At 51.8% G+C, this 9,939-nt stretch overlaps 48 non-coding genes across 48 annotated transcripts; all 48 read left to right on the top strand.

Moving 5' to 3' along the window:
• The first annotated feature begins 59 nt into the window (after nt 1-59).
• Nucleotides 60-178, top strand: LOC126808057 (5S ribosomal RNA). Its single transcript, XR_007674301.1, has one exon. It is a non-coding gene; the product is annotated as a 5S ribosomal RNA (ribosomal RNA).
• An 82-nt stretch (nt 179-260) lies between these two features.
• Nucleotides 261-379, top strand: LOC126808322 (5S ribosomal RNA). The gene has a single exon (XR_007674567.1). It is a non-coding gene; the product is annotated as a 5S ribosomal RNA (ribosomal RNA).
• An 82-nt stretch (nt 380-461) lies between these two features.
• On the top strand, nt 462-580 carry LOC126808086 (5S ribosomal RNA). The gene has a single exon (XR_007674329.1). It is a non-coding gene; the product is annotated as a 5S ribosomal RNA (ribosomal RNA).
• An 82-nt stretch (nt 581-662) lies between these two features.
• On the top strand, nt 663-781 carry LOC126808085 (5S ribosomal RNA). The gene has a single exon (XR_007674328.1). It is a non-coding gene; the product is annotated as a 5S ribosomal RNA (ribosomal RNA).
• Nucleotides 782-863: 82 nt separating this feature from the next.
• On the top strand, nt 864-982 carry LOC126808084 (5S ribosomal RNA). The gene has a single exon (XR_007674327.1). It is a non-coding gene; the product is annotated as a 5S ribosomal RNA (ribosomal RNA).
• A 114-nt stretch (nt 983-1,096) lies between these two features.
• On the top strand, nt 1,097-1,215 carry LOC126808083 (5S ribosomal RNA). The gene has a single exon (XR_007674326.1). It is a non-coding gene; the product is annotated as a 5S ribosomal RNA (ribosomal RNA).
• An 82-nt stretch (nt 1,216-1,297) lies between these two features.
• LOC126808082 (5S ribosomal RNA) lies at nt 1,298-1,416 on the top strand. Its single transcript, XR_007674325.1, has one exon. It is a non-coding gene; the product is annotated as a 5S ribosomal RNA (ribosomal RNA).
• Nucleotides 1,417-1,498: 82 nt separating this feature from the next.
• On the top strand, nt 1,499-1,617 carry LOC126808081 (5S ribosomal RNA). The gene has a single exon (XR_007674324.1). It is a non-coding gene; the product is annotated as a 5S ribosomal RNA (ribosomal RNA).
• An 82-nt stretch (nt 1,618-1,699) lies between these two features.
• Nucleotides 1,700-1,818, top strand: LOC126808079 (5S ribosomal RNA). Its single transcript, XR_007674322.1, has one exon. It is a non-coding gene; the product is annotated as a 5S ribosomal RNA (ribosomal RNA).
• An 82-nt stretch (nt 1,819-1,900) lies between these two features.
• On the top strand, nt 1,901-2,019 carry LOC126808078 (5S ribosomal RNA). The gene has a single exon (XR_007674321.1). It is a non-coding gene; the product is annotated as a 5S ribosomal RNA (ribosomal RNA).
• An 82-nt stretch (nt 2,020-2,101) lies between these two features.
• Nucleotides 2,102-2,220, top strand: LOC126808077 (5S ribosomal RNA). Its single transcript, XR_007674320.1, has one exon. It is a non-coding gene; the product is annotated as a 5S ribosomal RNA (ribosomal RNA).
• An 82-nt stretch (nt 2,221-2,302) lies between these two features.
• On the top strand, nt 2,303-2,421 carry LOC126808076 (5S ribosomal RNA). Its single transcript, XR_007674319.1, has one exon. It is a non-coding gene; the product is annotated as a 5S ribosomal RNA (ribosomal RNA).
• A 114-nt stretch (nt 2,422-2,535) lies between these two features.
• LOC126808075 (5S ribosomal RNA) lies at nt 2,536-2,654 on the top strand. The gene has a single exon (XR_007674318.1). It is a non-coding gene; the product is annotated as a 5S ribosomal RNA (ribosomal RNA).
• Nucleotides 2,655-2,736: 82 nt separating this feature from the next.
• Nucleotides 2,737-2,855, top strand: LOC126808074 (5S ribosomal RNA). The gene has a single exon (XR_007674317.1). It is a non-coding gene; the product is annotated as a 5S ribosomal RNA (ribosomal RNA).
• An 82-nt stretch (nt 2,856-2,937) lies between these two features.
• Nucleotides 2,938-3,056, top strand: LOC126808073 (5S ribosomal RNA). Its single transcript, XR_007674316.1, has one exon. It is a non-coding gene; the product is annotated as a 5S ribosomal RNA (ribosomal RNA).
• Nucleotides 3,057-3,138: 82 nt separating this feature from the next.
• On the top strand, nt 3,139-3,257 carry LOC126808072 (5S ribosomal RNA). Its single transcript, XR_007674315.1, has one exon. It is a non-coding gene; the product is annotated as a 5S ribosomal RNA (ribosomal RNA).
• An 82-nt stretch (nt 3,258-3,339) lies between these two features.
• Nucleotides 3,340-3,458, top strand: LOC126808071 (5S ribosomal RNA). The gene has a single exon (XR_007674314.1). It is a non-coding gene; the product is annotated as a 5S ribosomal RNA (ribosomal RNA).
• Nucleotides 3,459-3,572: 114 nt separating this feature from the next.
• LOC126808070 (5S ribosomal RNA) lies at nt 3,573-3,691 on the top strand. The gene has a single exon (XR_007674313.1). It is a non-coding gene; the product is annotated as a 5S ribosomal RNA (ribosomal RNA).
• An 82-nt stretch (nt 3,692-3,773) lies between these two features.
• LOC126808068 (5S ribosomal RNA) lies at nt 3,774-3,892 on the top strand. Its single transcript, XR_007674311.1, has one exon. It is a non-coding gene; the product is annotated as a 5S ribosomal RNA (ribosomal RNA).
• An 82-nt stretch (nt 3,893-3,974) lies between these two features.
• On the top strand, nt 3,975-4,093 carry LOC126808067 (5S ribosomal RNA). Its single transcript, XR_007674310.1, has one exon. It is a non-coding gene; the product is annotated as a 5S ribosomal RNA (ribosomal RNA).
• A 114-nt stretch (nt 4,094-4,207) lies between these two features.
• On the top strand, nt 4,208-4,326 carry LOC126808066 (5S ribosomal RNA). Its single transcript, XR_007674309.1, has one exon. It is a non-coding gene; the product is annotated as a 5S ribosomal RNA (ribosomal RNA).
• An 82-nt stretch (nt 4,327-4,408) lies between these two features.
• Nucleotides 4,409-4,527, top strand: LOC126808065 (5S ribosomal RNA). Its single transcript, XR_007674308.1, has one exon. It is a non-coding gene; the product is annotated as a 5S ribosomal RNA (ribosomal RNA).
• An 82-nt stretch (nt 4,528-4,609) lies between these two features.
• Nucleotides 4,610-4,728, top strand: LOC126808064 (5S ribosomal RNA). Its single transcript, XR_007674307.1, has one exon. It is a non-coding gene; the product is annotated as a 5S ribosomal RNA (ribosomal RNA).
• An 82-nt stretch (nt 4,729-4,810) lies between these two features.
• LOC126808062 (5S ribosomal RNA) lies at nt 4,811-4,929 on the top strand. The gene has a single exon (XR_007674306.1). It is a non-coding gene; the product is annotated as a 5S ribosomal RNA (ribosomal RNA).
• An 82-nt stretch (nt 4,930-5,011) lies between these two features.
• On the top strand, nt 5,012-5,130 carry LOC126808045 (5S ribosomal RNA). Its single transcript, XR_007674290.1, has one exon. It is a non-coding gene; the product is annotated as a 5S ribosomal RNA (ribosomal RNA).
• Nucleotides 5,131-5,212: 82 nt separating this feature from the next.
• On the top strand, nt 5,213-5,331 carry LOC126808321 (5S ribosomal RNA). The gene has a single exon (XR_007674566.1). It is a non-coding gene; the product is annotated as a 5S ribosomal RNA (ribosomal RNA).
• An 82-nt stretch (nt 5,332-5,413) lies between these two features.
• LOC126808061 (5S ribosomal RNA) lies at nt 5,414-5,532 on the top strand. The gene has a single exon (XR_007674305.1). It is a non-coding gene; the product is annotated as a 5S ribosomal RNA (ribosomal RNA).
• Nucleotides 5,533-5,614: 82 nt separating this feature from the next.
• Nucleotides 5,615-5,733, top strand: LOC126808060 (5S ribosomal RNA). The gene has a single exon (XR_007674304.1). It is a non-coding gene; the product is annotated as a 5S ribosomal RNA (ribosomal RNA).
• An 82-nt stretch (nt 5,734-5,815) lies between these two features.
• LOC126808059 (5S ribosomal RNA) lies at nt 5,816-5,934 on the top strand. Its single transcript, XR_007674303.1, has one exon. It is a non-coding gene; the product is annotated as a 5S ribosomal RNA (ribosomal RNA).
• A 114-nt stretch (nt 5,935-6,048) lies between these two features.
• LOC126808058 (5S ribosomal RNA) lies at nt 6,049-6,167 on the top strand. The gene has a single exon (XR_007674302.1). It is a non-coding gene; the product is annotated as a 5S ribosomal RNA (ribosomal RNA).
• An 82-nt stretch (nt 6,168-6,249) lies between these two features.
• On the top strand, nt 6,250-6,368 carry LOC126808056 (5S ribosomal RNA). Its single transcript, XR_007674300.1, has one exon. It is a non-coding gene; the product is annotated as a 5S ribosomal RNA (ribosomal RNA).
• Nucleotides 6,369-6,450: 82 nt separating this feature from the next.
• Nucleotides 6,451-6,569, top strand: LOC126808055 (5S ribosomal RNA). The gene has a single exon (XR_007674299.1). It is a non-coding gene; the product is annotated as a 5S ribosomal RNA (ribosomal RNA).
• An 82-nt stretch (nt 6,570-6,651) lies between these two features.
• On the top strand, nt 6,652-6,770 carry LOC126808054 (5S ribosomal RNA). The gene has a single exon (XR_007674298.1). It is a non-coding gene; the product is annotated as a 5S ribosomal RNA (ribosomal RNA).
• An 82-nt stretch (nt 6,771-6,852) lies between these two features.
• On the top strand, nt 6,853-6,971 carry LOC126808053 (5S ribosomal RNA). Its single transcript, XR_007674297.1, has one exon. It is a non-coding gene; the product is annotated as a 5S ribosomal RNA (ribosomal RNA).
• Nucleotides 6,972-7,053: 82 nt separating this feature from the next.
• LOC126808034 (5S ribosomal RNA) lies at nt 7,054-7,172 on the top strand. Its single transcript, XR_007674279.1, has one exon. It is a non-coding gene; the product is annotated as a 5S ribosomal RNA (ribosomal RNA).
• An 82-nt stretch (nt 7,173-7,254) lies between these two features.
• Nucleotides 7,255-7,373, top strand: LOC126808052 (5S ribosomal RNA). Its single transcript, XR_007674296.1, has one exon. It is a non-coding gene; the product is annotated as a 5S ribosomal RNA (ribosomal RNA).
• An 82-nt stretch (nt 7,374-7,455) lies between these two features.
• LOC126808051 (5S ribosomal RNA) lies at nt 7,456-7,574 on the top strand. Its single transcript, XR_007674295.1, has one exon. It is a non-coding gene; the product is annotated as a 5S ribosomal RNA (ribosomal RNA).
• An 82-nt stretch (nt 7,575-7,656) lies between these two features.
• LOC126808050 (5S ribosomal RNA) lies at nt 7,657-7,775 on the top strand. The gene has a single exon (XR_007674294.1). It is a non-coding gene; the product is annotated as a 5S ribosomal RNA (ribosomal RNA).
• An 82-nt stretch (nt 7,776-7,857) lies between these two features.
• LOC126808158 (5S ribosomal RNA) lies at nt 7,858-7,976 on the top strand. Its single transcript, XR_007674401.1, has one exon. It is a non-coding gene; the product is annotated as a 5S ribosomal RNA (ribosomal RNA).
• Nucleotides 7,977-8,090: 114 nt separating this feature from the next.
• LOC126808049 (5S ribosomal RNA) lies at nt 8,091-8,209 on the top strand. The gene has a single exon (XR_007674293.1). It is a non-coding gene; the product is annotated as a 5S ribosomal RNA (ribosomal RNA).
• An 82-nt stretch (nt 8,210-8,291) lies between these two features.
• On the top strand, nt 8,292-8,410 carry LOC126808048 (5S ribosomal RNA). Its single transcript, XR_007674292.1, has one exon. It is a non-coding gene; the product is annotated as a 5S ribosomal RNA (ribosomal RNA).
• Nucleotides 8,411-8,492: 82 nt separating this feature from the next.
• LOC126808046 (5S ribosomal RNA) lies at nt 8,493-8,611 on the top strand. The gene has a single exon (XR_007674291.1). It is a non-coding gene; the product is annotated as a 5S ribosomal RNA (ribosomal RNA).
• Nucleotides 8,612-8,693: 82 nt separating this feature from the next.
• LOC126808044 (5S ribosomal RNA) lies at nt 8,694-8,812 on the top strand. The gene has a single exon (XR_007674289.1). It is a non-coding gene; the product is annotated as a 5S ribosomal RNA (ribosomal RNA).
• Nucleotides 8,813-8,894: 82 nt separating this feature from the next.
• On the top strand, nt 8,895-9,013 carry LOC126808310 (5S ribosomal RNA). The gene has a single exon (XR_007674552.1). It is a non-coding gene; the product is annotated as a 5S ribosomal RNA (ribosomal RNA).
• Nucleotides 9,014-9,127: 114 nt separating this feature from the next.
• LOC126808043 (5S ribosomal RNA) lies at nt 9,128-9,246 on the top strand. Its single transcript, XR_007674288.1, has one exon. It is a non-coding gene; the product is annotated as a 5S ribosomal RNA (ribosomal RNA).
• Nucleotides 9,247-9,328: 82 nt separating this feature from the next.
• On the top strand, nt 9,329-9,447 carry LOC126808042 (5S ribosomal RNA). Its single transcript, XR_007674287.1, has one exon. It is a non-coding gene; the product is annotated as a 5S ribosomal RNA (ribosomal RNA).
• A 114-nt stretch (nt 9,448-9,561) lies between these two features.
• Nucleotides 9,562-9,680, top strand: LOC126808041 (5S ribosomal RNA). Its single transcript, XR_007674286.1, has one exon. It is a non-coding gene; the product is annotated as a 5S ribosomal RNA (ribosomal RNA).
• An 82-nt stretch (nt 9,681-9,762) lies between these two features.
• LOC126808040 (5S ribosomal RNA) lies at nt 9,763-9,881 on the top strand. The gene has a single exon (XR_007674285.1). It is a non-coding gene; the product is annotated as a 5S ribosomal RNA (ribosomal RNA).
• Nucleotides 9,882-9,939: the final 58 nt, after the last annotated feature.

The raw sequence follows: 9,939 nt of genomic DNA, 5'->3' as shown, positions 1-9,939 counted from the left end.
AAAACTCATTTACTGCTCACTCTGCGACAGATAACTGCGGGATTTTTTCACCTGTCGTCGTCTACGGCCATATCACGTTGAAAACACCAGTTCTCGTCCGATCACTGAAGTTAAGCAACGTCGAGCCCGCTCAGTACTTGGATGGGTGACCGCCTGGGAACACCGGGTGCTGTAGACGCGAACATGTTTTTGACGGGGGAGAAAACTCATTTACTGCTCACTCTGCGACAGATAACTGCGGGATTTTTTCACCTGTCGTCGTCTACGGCCATATCACGTTCAAAACACCAGTTCTCGTCCGATCACTGAAGTTAAGCAACGTCGGGCCCGCTCAGTACTTGGATGGGTGACCGCCTGGGAACACCGGGTGCTGTAGACGCGAACATGTTTTTGACGGGGGAGAAAACCCATTTACTGCTCACTCTGCGACAGATAACTGCGGGATTTTTTCACCTGTCGTCGTCTACGGCCATATCACGTTGAAAACACCAGTTCTCGTCCGATCACTGAAGTTAAGCAACGTCGGGCCCGCTCAGTACTTGGATGGGTGACCGCCTGGGAACACCGGGTGCTGTAGACGCGAACATGTTTTTGACTGGGGAGAAAACTCATTTACTGCTCACTCTGCGACAGATAACTGCGGGATTTTTTCACCTGTCGTCGTCTACGGCCATATCACGTTGAAAACACCAGTTCTCGTCCGATCACTGAAGTTAAGCAACGTCGGGCCCGCTCAGTACTTGGATGGGTGACCGCCTGGGAACACCGGGTGCTGTAGACGCGAACATGTTTTTGACGGGGGAGAAAACTCATTTACTGCTCACTCTGCGACAGATAACTGCGGGATTTTTTCACCTGTCGTCGTCTACGGCCATATCACGTTGAAAACACCAGTTCTCGTCCGATCACTGAAGTTAAGCAACGTCGGGCCCGCTCAGTACTTGGATGGGTGACCGCCTGGGAACACCGGGTGCTGTAGACGCGAACATGTTTTTGACGGCTGAGAAAACTCATTTACTGCTCACTCTGCGACAGATATTGCCTATTTACTGCTCACTCTGCGACAGATAACTGCGGGATTTTTTCACCTGTCGTCGTCTACGGCCATATCACGTTGAAAACACCAGTTCTCGTCCGATCACTGAAGTTAAGCAACGTCGGGCCCGCTCAGTACTTGGATGGGTGACCGCCTGGGAACACCGGGTGCTGTAGACGCGAACATGTTTTTGACGGGGGAGAAAACTCATTTACTGCTCACTCTGCGACAGATAACTGCGGGATTTTTTCACCTGTCGTCGTCTACGGCCATATCACGTTGAAAACACCAGTTCTCGTCCGATCACTGAAGTTAAGCAACGTCGGGCCCGCTCAGTACTTGGATGGGTGACCGCCTGGGAACACCGGGTGCTGTAGACGCGAACATGTTTTTGACGGGGGAGAAAACTCATTTACTGCTCACTCTGCGACAGATAACTGCGGGATTTTTTCACCTGTCGTCGTCTACGGCCATATCACGTTGAAAACACCAGTTCTCGTCCGATCACTGAAGTTAAGCAACGTCGGGCCCGCTCAGTACTTGGATGGGTGACCGCCTGGGAACACCGGGTGCTGTAGACGCGAACATGTTTTTGACGGGGAAGAAAACTCATTTACTGCTCACTCTGCGACAGATAACTGCGGGATTTTTTCACCTGTCGTCGTCTACGGCCATATCACGTTGAAAACACCAGTTCTCGTCCGATCACTGAAGTTAAGCAACGTCGGGCCCGCTCAGTACTTGGATGGGTGACCGCCTGGGAACACCGGGTGCTGTAGACGCGAACATGTTTTTGACGGGGGAGAAAACCCATTTACTGCTCACTCTGCGACAGATAACTGCGGGATTTTTTCACCTGTCGTCGTCTACGGCCATATCACGTTGAAAACACCAGTTCTCGTCCGATCACTGAAGTTAAGCAACGTCGGGCCCGCTCAGTACTTGGATGGGTGACCGCCTGGGAACACCGGGTGCTGTAGACGCGAACATGTTTTTGACTGGGGAGAAAACTCATTTACTGCTCACTCTGCGACAGATAACTGCGGGATTTTTTCACCTGTCGTCGTCTACGGCCATATCACGTTGAAAACACCAGTTCTCGTCCGATCACTGAAGTTAAGCAACGTCGGGCCCGCTCAGTACTTGGATGGGTGACCGCCTGGGAACACCGGGTGCTGTAGACGCGAACATGTTTTTGACGGGGGAGAAAACTCATTTACTGCTCACTCTGCGACAGATAACTGCGGGATTTTTTCACCTGTCGTCGTCTACGGCCATATCACGTTGAAAACACCAGTTCTCGTCCGATCACTGAAGTTAAGCAACGTCGGGCCCGCTCAGTACTTGGATGGGTGACCGCCTGGGAACACCGGGTGCTGTAGACGCGAACATGTTTTTGACGGCTGAGAAAACTCATTTACTGCTCACTCTGCGACAGATATTGCCTATTTACTGCTCACTCTGCGACAGATAACTGCGGGATTTTTTCACCTGTCGTCGTCTACGGCCATATCACGTTGAAAACACCAGTTCTCGTCCGATCACTGAAGTTAAGCAACGTCGGGCCCGCTCAGTACTTGGATGGGTGACCGCCTGGGAACACCGGGTGCTGTAGACGCGAACATGTTTTTGACGGGGGAGAAAACTCATTTACTGCTCACTCTGCGACAGATAACTGCGGGATTTTTTCACCTGTCGTCGTCTACGGCCATATCACGTTGAAAACACCAGTTCTCGTCCGATCACTGAAGTTAAGCAACGTCGGGCCCGCTCAGTACTTGGATGGGTGACCGCCTGGGAACACCGGGTGCTGTAGACGCGAACATGTTTTTGACGGGGGAGAAAACTCATTTACTGCTCACTCTGCGACAGATAACTGCGGGATTTTTTCACCTGTCGTCGTCTACGGCCATATCACGTTGAAAACACCAGTTCTCGTCCGATCACTGAAGTTAAGCAACGTCGGGCCCGCTCAGTACTTGGATGGGTGACCGCCTGGGAACACCGGGTGCTGTAGACGCGAACATGTTTTTGACGGGGGAGAAAACTCATTTACTGCTCACTCTGCGACAGATAACTGCGGGATTTTTTCACCTGTCGTCGTCTACGGCCATATCACGTTGAAAACACCAGTTCTCGTCCGATCACTGAAGTTAAGCAACGTCGGGCCCGCTCAGTACTTGGATGGGTGACCGCCTGGGAACACCGGGTGCTGTAGACGCGAACATGTTTTTGACGGGGGAGAAAACTCATTTACTGCTCACTCTGCGACAGATAACTGCGGGATTTTTTCACCTGTCGTCGTCTACGGCCATATCACGTTGAAAACACCAGTTCTCGTCCGATCACTGAAGTTAAGCAACGTCGGGCCCGCTCAGTACTTGGATGGGTGACCGCCTGGGAACACCGGGTGCTGTAGACGCGAACATGTTTTTGACGGCTGAGAAAACTCATTTACTGCTCACTCTGCGACAGATATTGCCTATTTACTGCTCACTCTGCGACAGATAACTGCGGGATTTTTTCACCTGTCGTCGTCTACGGCCATATCACGTTGAAAACACCAGTTCTCGTCCGATCACTGAAGTTAAGCAACGTCGGGCCCGCTCAGTACTTGGATGGGTGACCGCCTGGGAACACCGGGTGCTGTAGACGCGAACATGTTTTTGACGGGGGAGAAAACTCATTTACTGCTCACTCTGCGACAGATAACTGCGGGATTTTTTCACCTGTCGTCGTCTACGGCCATATCACGTTGAAAACACCAGTTCTCGTCCGATCACTGAAGTTAAGCAACGTCGGGCCCGCTCAGTACTTGGATGGGTGACCGCCTGGGAACACCGGGTGCTGTAGACGCGAACATGTTTTTGACGGGGGAGAAAACTCATTTACTGCTCACTCTGCGACAGATAACTGCGGGATTTTTTCACCTGTCGTCGTCTACGGCCATATCACGTTGAAAACACCAGTTCTCGTCCGATCACTGAAGTTAAGCAACGTCGGGCCCGCTCAGTACTTGGATGGGTGACCGCCTGGGAACACCGGGTGCTGTAGACGCGAACATGTTTTTGACGGCTGAGAAAACTCATTTACTGCTCACTCTGCGACAGATATTGCCTATTTACTGCTCACTCTGCGACAGATAACTGCGGGATTTTTTCACCTGTCGTCGTCTACGGCCATATCACGTTGAAAACACCAGTTCTCGTCCGATCACTGAAGTTAAGCAACGTCGGGCCCGCTCAGTACTTGGATGGGTGACCGCCTGGGAACACCGGGTGCTGTAGACGCGAACATGTTTTTGACGGGGGAGAAAACTCATTTACTGCTCACTCTGCGACAGATAACTGCGGGATTTTTTCACCTGTCGTCGTCTACGGCCATATCACGTTGAAAACACCAGTTCTCGTCCGATCACTGAAGTTAAGCAACGTCGGGCCCGCTCAGTACTTGGATGGGTGACCGCCTGGGAACACCGGGTGCTGTAGACGCGAACATGTTTTTGACGGGGGAGAAAACTCATTTACTGCTCACTCTGCGACAGATAACTGCGGGATTTTTTCACCTGTCGTCGTCTACGGCCATATCACGTTGAAAACACCAGTTCTCGTCCGATCACTGAAGTTAAGCAACGTCGGGCCCGCTCAGTACTTGGATGGGTGACCGCCTGGGAACACCGGGTGCTGTAGACGCGAACATGTTTTTGACGGGGGAGAAAACTCATTTACTGCTCACTCTGCGACAGATAACTGCGGGATTTTTTCACCTGTCGTCGTCTACGGCCATATCACGTTGAAAACACCAGTTCTCGTCCGATCACTGAAGTTAAGCAACGTCGGGCCCGCTCAGTACTTGGATGGGTGACCGCCTGGGAACACCGGGTGCTGTAGACGCGAACATGTTTTTGACGGGGGAGAAAACTCATTTACTGCTCACTCTGCGACAGATAACTGCGGGATTTTTTCACCTGTCGTCGTCTACGGCCATATCACGTTGAAAACACCAGTTCTCGTCCGATCACTGAAGTTAAGCAACGTCGAGCCCGCTCAGTACTTGGATGGGTGACCGCCTGGGAACACCGGGTGCTGTAGACGCGAACATGTTTTTGACGGGGGAGAAAACTCATTTACTGCTCACTCTGCGACAGATAACTGCGGGATTTTTTCACCTGTCGTCGTCTACGGCCATATCACGTTCAAAACACCAGTTCTCGTCCGATCACTGAAGTTAAGCAACGTCGGGCCCGCTCAGTACTTGGATGGGTGACCGCCTGGGAACACCGGGTGCTGTAGACGCGAACATGTTTTTGACGGGGGAGAAAACCCATTTACTGCTCACTCTGCGACAGATAACTGCGGGATTTTTTCACCTGTCGTCGTCTACGGCCATATCACGTTGAAAACACCAGTTCTCGTCCGATCACTGAAGTTAAGCAACGTCGGGCCCGCTCAGTACTTGGATGGGTGACCGCCTGGGAACACCGGGTGCTGTAGACGCGAACATGTTTTTGACTGGGGAGAAAACTCATTTACTGCTCACTCTGCGACAGATAACTGCGGGATTTTTTCACCTGTCGTCGTCTACGGCCATATCACGTTGAAAACACCAGTTCTCGTCCGATCACTGAAGTTAAGCAACGTCGGGCCCGCTCAGTACTTGGATGGGTGACCGCCTGGGAACACCGGGTGCTGTAGACGCGAACATGTTTTTGACGGGGGAGAAAACTCATTTACTGCTCACTCTGCGACAGATAACTGCGGGATTTTTTCACCTGTCGTCGTCTACGGCCATATCACGTTGAAAACACCAGTTCTCGTCCGATCACTGAAGTTAAGCAACGTCGGGCCCGCTCAGTACTTGGATGGGTGACCGCCTGGGAACACCGGGTGCTGTAGACGCGAACATGTTTTTGACGGCTGAGAAAACTCATTTACTGCTCACTCTGCGACAGATATTGCCTATTTACTGCTCACTCTGCGACAGATAACTGCGGGATTTTTTCACCTGTCGTCGTCTACGGCCATATCACGTTGAAAACACCAGTTCTCGTCCGATCACTGAAGTTAAGCAACGTCGGGCCCGCTCAGTACTTGGATGGGTGACCGCCTGGGAACACCGGGTGCTGTAGACGCGAACATGTTTTTGACGGGGGAGAAAACTCATTTACTGCTCACTCTGCGACAGATAACTGCGGGATTTTTTCACCTGTCGTCGTCTACGGCCATATCACGTTGAAAACACCAGTTCTCGTCCGATCACTGAAGTTAAGCAACGTCGGGCCCGCTCAGTACTTGGATGGGTGACCGCCTGGGAACACCGGGTGCTGTAGACGCGAACATGTTTTTGACGGGGGAGAAAACTCATTTACTGCTCACTCTGCGACAGATAACTGCGGGATTTTTTCACCTGTCGTCGTCTACGGCCATATCACGTTGAAAACACCAGTTCTCGTCCGATCACTGAAGTTAAGCAACGTCGGGCCCGCTCAGTACTTGGATGGGTGACCGCCTGGGAACACCGGGTGCTGTAGACGCGAACATGTTTTTGACGGGGGAGAAAACTCATTTACTGCTCACTCTGCGACAGATAACTGCGGGATTTTTTCACCTGTCGTCGTCTACGGCCATATCACGTTGAAAACACCAGTTCTCGTCCGATCACTGAAGTTAAGCAACGTCGGGCCCGCTCAGTACTTGGATGGGTGACCGCCTGGGAACACCGGGTGCTGTAGACGCGAACATGTTTTTGACGGGGGAGAAAACTCATTTACTGCTCACTCTGCGACAGATAACTGCGGGATTTTTTCACCTGTCGTCGTCTACGGCCATATCACGTTGAAAACACCAGTTCTCGTCCGATCACTGAAGTTAAGCAACGTCGGGCCCGCTCAGTACTTGGATGGGTGACCGCCTGGGAACACCGGGTGCTGTAGACGCGAACATGTTTTTGACGGGGGAGAAAACTCATTTACTGCTCACTCTGCGACAGATAACTGCGGGATTTTTTCACCTGTCGTCGTCTACGGCCATATCACGTTGAAAACACCAGTTCTCGTCCGATCACTGAAGTTAAGCAACGTCGAGCCCGCTCAGTACTTGGATGGGTGACCGCCTGGGAACACCGGGTGCTGTAGACGCGAACATGTTTTTGACGGGGGAGAAAACTCATTTACTGCTCACTCTGCGACAGATAACTGCGGGATTTTTTCACCTGTCGTCGTCTACGGCCATATCACGTTGAAAACACCAGTTCTCGTCCGATCACTGAAGTTAAGCAACGTCGGGCCCGCTCAGTACTTGGATGGGTGACCGCCTGGGAACACCGGGTGCTGTAGACGCGAACATGTTTTTGACGGGGGAGAAAACCCATTTACTGCTCACTCTGCGACAGATAACTGCGGGATTTTTTCACCTGTCGTCGTCTACGGCCATATCACGTTGAAAACACCAGTTCTCGTCCGATCACTGAAGTTAAGCAACGTCGGGCCCGCTCAGTACTTGGATGGGTGACCGCCTGGGAACACCGGGTGCTGTAGACGCGAACATGTTTTTGACTGGGGAGAAAACTCATTTACTGCTCACTCTGCGACAGATAACTGCGGGATTTTTTCACCTGTCGTCGTCTACGGCCATATCACGTTGAAAACACCAGTTCTCGTCCGATCACTGAAGTTAAGCAACGTCGGGCCCGCTCAGTACTTGGATGGGTGACCGCCTGGGAACACCGGGTGCTGTAGACGCGAACATGTTTTTGACGGGGGAGAAAACTCATTTACTGCTCACTCTGCGACAGATAACTGCGGGATTTTTTCACCTGTCGTCGTCTACGGCCATATCACGTTGAAAACACCAGTTCTCGTCCGATCACTGAAGTTAAGCAACGTCGGGCCCGCTCAGTACTTGGATGGGTGACCGCCTGGGAACAACGGGTGCTGTAGACGCGAACATGTTTTTGACGGCTGAGAAAACTCATTTACTGCTCACTCTGCGACAGATATTGCCTATTTACTGCTCACTCTGCGACAGATAACTGCGGGATTTTTTCACCTGTCGTCGTCTACGGCCATATCACGTTGAAAACACCAGTTCTCGTCCGATCACTGAAGTTAAGCAACGTCGGGCCCGCTCAGTACTTGGATGGGTGACCGCCTGGGAACACCGGGTGCTGTAGACGCGAACATGTTTTTGACGGGGGAGAAAACTCATTTACTGCTCACTCTGCGACAGATAACTGCGGGATTTTTTCACCTGTCGTCGTCTACGGCCATATCACGTTGAAAACACCAGTTCTCGTCCGATCACTGAAGTTAAGCAACGTCGGGCCCGCTCAGTACTTGGATGGGTGACCGCCTGGGAACACCGGGTGCTGTAGACGCGAACATGTTTTTGACGGGGGAGAAAACTCATTTACTGCTCACTCTGCGACAGATAACTGCGGGATTTTTTCACCTGTCGTCGTCTACGGCCATATCACGTTGAAAACACCAGTTCTCGTCCGATCACTGAAGTTAAGCAACGTCGGGCCCGCTCAGTACTTGGATGGGTGACCGCCTGGGAACACCGGGTGCTGTAGACGCGAACATGTTTTTGACGGGGGAGAAAACTCATTTACTGCTCACTCTGCGACAGATAACTGCGGGATTTTTTCACCTGTCGTCGTCTACGGCCATATCACGTTGAAAACACCAGTTCTCGTCCGATCACTGAAGTTAAGCAACGTCGGGCCCGCTCAGTACTTGGATGGGTGACCGCCTGGGAACACCGGGTGCTGTAGACGCGAACATGTTTTTGACGGGGGAGAAAACTCATTTACTGCTCACTCTGCGACAGATAACTGCGGGATTTTTTCACCTGTCGTCGTCTACGGCCATATCACGTTGAAAACACCAGTTCTCGTCCGATCACTAAAGTTAAGCAACGTCGGGCCCGCTCAGTACTTGGATGGGTGACCGCCTGGGAACACCGGGTGCTGTAGACGCGAACATGTTTTTGACGGCTGAGAAAACTCATTTACTGCTCACTCTGCGACAGATATTGCCTATTTACTGCTCACTCTGCGACAGATAACTGCGGGATTTTTTCACCTGTCGTCGTCTACGGCCATATCACGTTGAAAACACCAGTTCTCGTCCGATCACTGAAGTTAAGCAACGTCGGGCCCGCTCAGTACTTGGATGGGTGACCGCCTGGGAACACCGGGTGCTGTAGACGCGAACATGTTTTTGACGGCTGAGAAAACTCATTTACTGCTCACTCTGCGACAGATAACTGCGGGATTTTTTCACCTGTCGTCGTCTACGGCCATATCACGTTGAAAACACCAGTTCTCGTCCGATCACTGAAGTTAAGCAACGTCGGGCCCGCTCAGTACTTGGATGGGTGACCGCCTGGGAACACCGGGTGCTGTAGACGCGAACATGTTTTTGACGGCTGAGAAAACTCATTTACTGCTCACTCTGCGACAGATATTGCCTATTTACTGCTCACTCTGCGACAGATAACTGCGGGATTTTTTCACCTGTCGTCGTCTACGGCCATATCACGTTGAAAACACCAGTTCTCGTCCGATCACTGAAGTTAAGCAACGTCGGGCCCGCTCAGTACTTGGATGGGTGACCGCCTGGGAACACCGGGTGCTGTAGACGCGAACATGTTTTTGACGGCTGAGAAAACTCATTTACTGCTCACTCTGCGACAGATAACTGCGGGATTTTTTCACCTGTCGTCGTCTACGGCCATATCACGTTGAAAACACCAGTTCTCGTCCGATCACTGAAGTTAAGCAACGTCGGGCCCGCTCAGTACTTGGATGGGTGACCGCCTGGGAACACCGGGTGCTGTAGACGCGAACATGTTTTTGACGGCTGAGAAAACTCATTTACTGCTCACTCTGCGACAGATATT

This window comes from Patella vulgata, chromosome 9, assembly GCF_932274485.2.
Source record: "Patella vulgata chromosome 9, xgPatVulg1.2, whole genome shotgun sequence".
Classification (NCBI taxonomy): Eukaryota; Metazoa; Mollusca; class Gastropoda; family Patellidae; genus Patella; species Patella vulgata.
The sequence above is the reverse complement of the archived record's forward strand: the minus strand, read 5'-3'. Positions and strand labels throughout refer to the sequence as shown.